Source organism: Alligator sinensis, unplaced genomic scaffold (assembly GCF_000455745.1).
Source record: "Alligator sinensis unplaced genomic scaffold, ASM45574v1 scaffold444_1, whole genome shotgun sequence".
NCBI lineage: Eukaryota > Metazoa > Chordata > Crocodylia > Alligatoridae > Alligator > Alligator sinensis.
This window is the reverse complement of record NW_005841886.1, coordinates 1,367,416-1,373,924: the sequence shown is the minus strand read 5'-3', so window position 1 is coordinate 1,373,924 and position 6,509 is coordinate 1,367,416. Positions and strand designations below refer to the sequence as shown.

Sequence of the window (6,509 nt, the reverse complement as noted above, 5' to 3'; positions counted from 1 at the left end):
GCAGCCGGGGAGGAGCCGCCCTGGTGGCCGCGGGCCCCGCGCGCGGGTGCTGCCGGGGGGGCGACGCCCCGGGGCTGCCGCAGGCTCCCCGCACCCAAAACCCGCTGCAAGGGAGAAAGACGCCCGGGGGCCCCAGGGACGGCTGCCAACGGGCTTCATCGTGTCACTGCTGCTTTCCCCGTGCCTGCCCGGCTCCTACCGGCCCCACACGGGAAGGGGCCGGGGCCAGACTTGACAGACTAGCCAGGATCTTACCTGGCAGGGGAAACACCGTGTATCTGGGTCCATGACGGCAGCTCTTCTTACTCGTTCCCGGGGATAGCTGATCTTCCGGCGTGGTTCAGCACCCGCCGAGGGGTTGGGACTTAATGCCCGTTTTATGGAAATGGGAGGCTCCTCCCTAGCTTGCTCCTGCAACCATATGGCTGAGGGCCGGCGAAACTTGGGGGCATCTGACCCCCAAGCCTGCACATAGGATGCCTGCCAAAAGACTTTGGAAATATCTGAAGCCCCTGATGGGGCTGGAGGACGTTTGCCGGTTGTAGGGCCACGTATGGTTCTGGGCTGACTCTCAGATTTGGACTTGATTTGGCTCGAAACAGGAAAAATGTCTTTAAAAAAAATAGAAAAAAAGACTAGTCATGATCTTTCCAGCTCGTGTGTGTAACCTTTCCTGGCTGGGGGGAAGGTATGTCCAGTCCCCCTGCCCCCTCCCACAGTTCCCCTGCCCTGGCCATGGTTACGTGCCCAGCATAGCACCCAGGGCTTTCTCACGAGCCCTGTCATCTCAGCGGTGTCACAGTGAAGCCTGTTTCTGCTCTTCCCAAGGGACTGCCATCTTTCTTTCTGGCTGTCTGGTGGGGGCTGCATAACACGGTGCTGTTAATACGGAGGGCCTTTTGCAAAGGCTTGGCCTTAGGACAGGTCTATAATTTGGATAGCTTTCACTGTGTTTCATTTTCAAGGAGTTTAATAGGCATAGAACCATAAGTTCCTCTAGTCTGGTCTTCCTGTACATCGTGGGGCGAGGCAATTGTGTCAGATTTCAAGGCTAAATTTGTCTAACATCAAATTGCAGAGACTGCTTTGCTTTGCTTTTGTCAACAATGATGAAATGTCCTTCCTTGCTAGGTATGATTTCCAAGTGAAAGTACCTGAAAGTGATCAAGTATCCTCTCAAACCCTCTCTTCAAAAAACTGGGTAAGTTAAGCTTCCTAAGCATCATATCATAAAGCTTGTTTTCCAGTGCTTGGATCACTTTTGTGGCCTTCCTTTGAACTCTCTCTAGTATTTCCACATCCTTGGAAGTGTGGACATCAGAACTGGGCATCATATTACCAATGCTGTGCACAGAGACAAGATAATTTCCCCACTTTTGCTTAACAGTCCCCTCATCAGACATCCCTCGATTAGCCCATTTTGCTCCAGTGTTGCATTCCAGAGGTGATTTTAAATTATTTCAGTAGAGCATTCCAGATATGAAAAGAGGAGTGAGATTGGCACAACAGAAACCCTTATTACGGTAATTCTAGTAGTCCATACTTGTAAGTTTTTTTTCATTGACTTCAAAGTCTGCATTAGGAATATTCAGGCTTGAAACATGCAGGGAATATTATGAATAAATGGACAAATATAATGTGACTCTAGCTATTTATGTCCCCAGGCAGCTGCAAGCCTTCTATATCATTTCCCTCCCATGAATAGAAATATGTTCACACCCAGTATTGCCAACCCAAGGCATTCAAAAATCATTAGTTAGGACCTAAATATCCTGATACTGGCTTAAAAAATAATGAGATTTAAAATATAATAATCAACTGAAGGGTTTTTACATTTAACTTTTGGTTTCTGAGCCTTTAGGATGCCCTTGGGTCACATATTCAATATTTTGTGAAGACTAGAAATATACTTTTTTTTTAAAAAGGAAAGCTGCAGGCGCTAGTGTTTTAGGTTGAATGCCAAATCCCACAAAACTCATGGTAAAACTGTAAGAGTGTGCAACACTTGTGACAACACCTTTGTTTTGAATAATTTATCATGAAAATCCTAATCCAGCAAAGCACCTGACCTACTAGTATTACTCACTGTTCTTATATTAAGCATATACTTACGTGCTTTGTAGAATGTGGCTGAAAAGCAGAAAAATTCTGAGTTTCCTATGTACACCAAGGTTCCAGTGTTGTCAGGATAAGAGCCAAAAATGCAGAGAACTGAAAAATATTTTATAACAAAAGCTTTAGCGCTGGTGTAAATTCATAGCAACTTTGGTGGAGTTATTTTAGATTTACACTGGTACAAAAAAAATAAATTGGTCCCCCTGGAGAATAAATTTAGTAGAATGACTTGTATCCATAGGGAAAATACTCTCACTCTGTGGGTATCATAATTCTTAGAATATTGGGTCATTGAAAATGCCTAGGTAAACACAGGCAGACAAGGTTCCTTGGGTGAATCTGATATCTTTTATTAGACCAACCCAAATGGTTGGAGAATAGTTATTAAGCAAGCTTTCGGGTTCAAAAACCCTTCGTCAGGCTAAGGAAGTTTCAGCAGTTGGTGTGTGCTCTTCCTGGATGGAATAAAAAGTAAAGAAGCCAGTGGCTAGGCAGGTATGCATACAAGACAGGTAGTCAGTGAAAATGTAGATTGAGGAGTCAGTAGCTAAACACTGTTTCAAGGAGAGAGCTGTAGTTTCTGATTCCCTTTTCCACTTCTCTTTCTTCTTTAATCTTTCACCCTCCCATGTGCCTCCCCTTCCCCTCTCCTTCCCTTCCATTTTTGCCTTTTCCCTTCCCCTCCCTTCTCCTATTCCTTGGGAGTAAGGCTTACAAAGAACCAGTTGAACACAGGATAGAGCCATCAGGGACAGATAGCTTCAGTACTTAAAAACTGCCATTTACTGAGTCAAACCATAGGTCCCTCTTGCCCAGTCTTCTATGGCCACATGGGGGTGCCGGCACTTCCCCTGGCCACTTCTGCTGGGCAGGAGCTGCACTGATCCTCTCTCCCCTGTGGAGTCCGCTGTTCTGCCTTGCTCCCCTGGAGAGGGCTCCTGCAGTGGCTGCCCATGGGGTCAGCCCCCTGCCTGCTCTACCTGAGCTGGCCCCTAGACTGCCGCTACTGCTGCTGTTCCCCCCACCCCTGCTTGGGGAGGGGGCTACCTGTCTTCACACCTGTTCCTGATTCCAGCACCCATCTCAACTCCTGGTTCCTGCTCCTGGTGCTGAGCTGACCGGCTGCTGTGCAGACTGAGAGGAACCCACACTACCAGTGGGACCCAAATGCTACCCATGCCAGGTAGCCGAGGAGACCCCGCAGCACCAGCACCCGCCCTTCCAATGCTCCGGCTGCCTCAGCAGCACCCCCTGTCTTTATCCCTTATAGAATCATAGAAAGTTAGAGTTGGAAGGGACCTCAGGAGGTCATCTAGTCCGACCCCCTGCTCAAAACAGGACCATCCCCAGCTAGACCATCCCTGCCAAAGCTTTGTCTAGCCAGGTCTTAAAACCTCCAAGGATGGAGATTCTACCACCTCTCCTGTTAACATGTTCCAGTGTTTTACTACCCTCCTAGTAAGAAAATTCTTTCTAATATCTAACCCAGGGGTTTTCAACCTTTTTTAATAAGTGTACCACCTGTGTCAAAGCTTCACCTGTTGTACACCTTTATATTTTTTTCTTGCTTTTAAGGGGTGGGGGGAGGGGTGTAGATCGAGGCCCTGCAGTGGGGAGGGAGTGGGGCAGGGGCAGGTGCTGCTCAGCTCAGGTGGGACGCAGGATGGAGCCACAAGCAGCTCATCTGGAGGGCGGGAAGGAGGGCAGCTCCTGCTGCTGCATGTTTCCTGGGAGGGCATGGGGGCATGTGCCCCCAGATCTGTGTGTGGGGTATGGGCAGGCTGCTGCTATGGGCTTGGGCACAGCTCTTCCTGGTGGGGGGCCGGGCTGCGCTCAGGGCGGGTGGTGGCAGCATTTGGAGGGGGCTATGGGAGGGGCTGATGCCACCCCAAAATTTTCCGTAGCCTGCCCAGGCCCCCTTCCTGGTGCTATTCCAGCCCCAGCCCACAGCAGCCCATAGCCTGCCACATCCCACATGCACATGCCCTCCATGTCCTCCCAGGGTGTGTGCAGCAGTGGGAGTTGCCACCTGCCCCCCACCCCACACCTCCCAGATGAGCTGCTTGCAGCTCTGTCCCATGCTCCTGACCCAGCCCCAGGCCCAGCCCCAGCCTCACCCCCAACCCCACTCCCTCCCTCACTGTGGGGGCCTATGGGAGCAGTGCTATGGCCGGGGGGGGGGAGAGGGAACTGCAGTCATTTCAGAATTTGTGGTAGCCCCCACCCCCAACTGCCCTCCCAGCTCTGCCACTCACCCCGAACACAGCCTGCCCCAGCCCAGGCCCTGCCAGGAAGAGCCCAGTACGGCCCTGGCCTCAGCCCACCCTGCCCCGCACACAGATCTGGAGGCACATGCCCCAGACCTACAACATACTTACCAGCCAGACCCTGCTGCTCTCCACATGGCCAGGCTGCACTTCTGACTGCCTGCACACACGCAGAGTTCTGTGTACCCGCTAGGACCCTTTTAAGTACCCCTAGGGGTATGCAATCCTCCTGGTTGACAACTACTGGTCTAGCCTAAACTTCCTTTGCTGCAACTTAAAATCATTGCTCTTTGTTCTGTCATCTGCCACCATTGAGAACAGTCTAATTCCATCTTTTTTTGAACCCCCTCCTTCAGGTAGCTGAAGGCTACTATTAAAGCTCCTCTCAGTCCTCTTCTCTAGATCCCTTCTGTGGTGAGTCCTGTGTCTCACTTCCCCTGCCCTCCTGTTTGTTTTTCAGCTAACCAAACCAGCCTACCCCATCCCCTTGTGTGTGTCTCCCCTCCCCTGGCCCCAGCCCTTGGGTCCACTTTCAAGGGTCTCTCAACTGAGTCTGCTTTCAGTGGTGCATACTGAGGCACCTGCACCAGGAGTGCCCCCTAGGGTAACAGGGGGCACAACAGGTCCCCACTGGAGAGAGGGGTGCCCTCACCACTGGCACCTCTGGCACCCTAGTTGCAGCACCCAGTACCCCTGCAAGCTCAGGAGACCCTGCGCTTCAGCCACCAGTAGGGTTCCAGGGTGCTGGTGGGTAACAGGCAGAAGAGGGGAGGGAGCGGGATGCTCCTACCCCTGACCCCACCTCCATTGTAACCATCCCACCTCACCCTCCTCTCCTCCTCCCCCCAATCCCATGCCTCCCCATTGCCCTAAAGCTGATTCACCCAAGGATGACCCCATGGCTGAGTGGGTGCTGGTCCTCTTTGGGCAGTGCTCCATTGCCAAAGCAAAGCAGAAGGCCCAGGTGCAGCTCAGACACTCCAATATGGAGGAAGTCCCCCTCCAGCCCACCAAGAGGAGGGCAGAACTGAAAGAAATCCCTATCACCCCCTGAGTTGCACCAGACACCTGACCCCCAGGGAAAATTAGAAGAGCTGACTCCATGGAGGAGGATGTGGGAAAGCCATGCCATCCTGGAGAGGGACCCTTGGAGGAGACCCCCTACTCTGCCACCATGACTTGCCCCCCAACACTGTGAGCACCAGGACAGTGGCTTTGGCCACCCCTGGGTTGGGTCTGGCAGTAGGCTCCTCCCCCTCTGAACATCTGGGGAAGGTGGGAGTGCTGGGGCTCACCCCAGTAAACCCTGATGGGGAAGATCCCCCTCCCTAAGACTCCAGGGGGGTTAATGATGCCACCATGGTACCTGAGAGGTCTCCTCCAGCGCTTCCACAAAACACCCCAGAAACCATCCCACCCCTACCCTGTGGTCCTGACACAGTGGGGGTTGAAGCAGGGGCCTTCGAGAAACAAAACAACCCTGAGAGGGATCTTGCACAGACCCCTGCTGTATTCTGCCCTGCCACTCCCTGAGCTGACCTCACCCTTGCCCCAAGGGACTGCACCACTTCCTCTACCAGGCTCGGGGGAAACAGCAGACCATGTGGTGCAGATGGTGCTCCACCAGGACCCTGCCTCCACTGAAGTGGAAGAGGAGGAAACAGCCAATCCCTCAGCAGTCAGGTGAAGCCCACTGAACCACAGGGCCAGGAAGAGGATAACTGGGAGTCCATGGGCTCTGTGGAGCCCATAGATCTCTTGACCATAGCAGTCTCCAAGAAGGAGCTGCTTCAGTTCCTAGAGAGGGAGCGCTCACAGCTCTCTGGGAACAGGGTGCAGCTCGCTTGGGACCAATGAGGGGACTTCCACTGCATCCTTAACATCATAAGGGTGCTGGTGGGGGAAGGCAAGGGGCTGAAACGGTGCAATGCTGGGAACACATAGGCCCACAGCTTCCATGATACCCTGTCTATGAGAGGGTGGCAGGGTTGCTACTAGGCTCTGGGCCTGGCGTTGCTGCTCATGAGGCCTCTGCTGATCCTGCTGATGCCCCCCAGCAATGAGGTCACTCAACATAATGACCCTCAATGTCTGCAGCTCCAGGATGGGTCTCCACAGGTGCCAGGC

The 6,509-nt window shown here is 52.7% G+C and overlaps 1 protein-coding gene across 2 annotated transcripts in view; it reads left to right on the top strand.

Annotated features, from left to right (window-relative positions):
• The first annotated feature begins 1,133 nt into the window (after positions 1 to 1,133).
• Positions 1,134 to 6,509, top strand: part of MARCH10 (membrane associated ring-CH-type finger 10) — a 109,875-nt gene continuing 104,499 nt past the window's right edge. For both annotated transcript variants that reach the window (XR_323136.3, XM_025196921.1), the window contains exon 1: positions 1,134 to 1,201. The gene's annotated coding sequence lies outside the window, so the exon portion shown is untranslated. The remainder of the gene's footprint in view (positions 1,202 to 6,509) is intronic.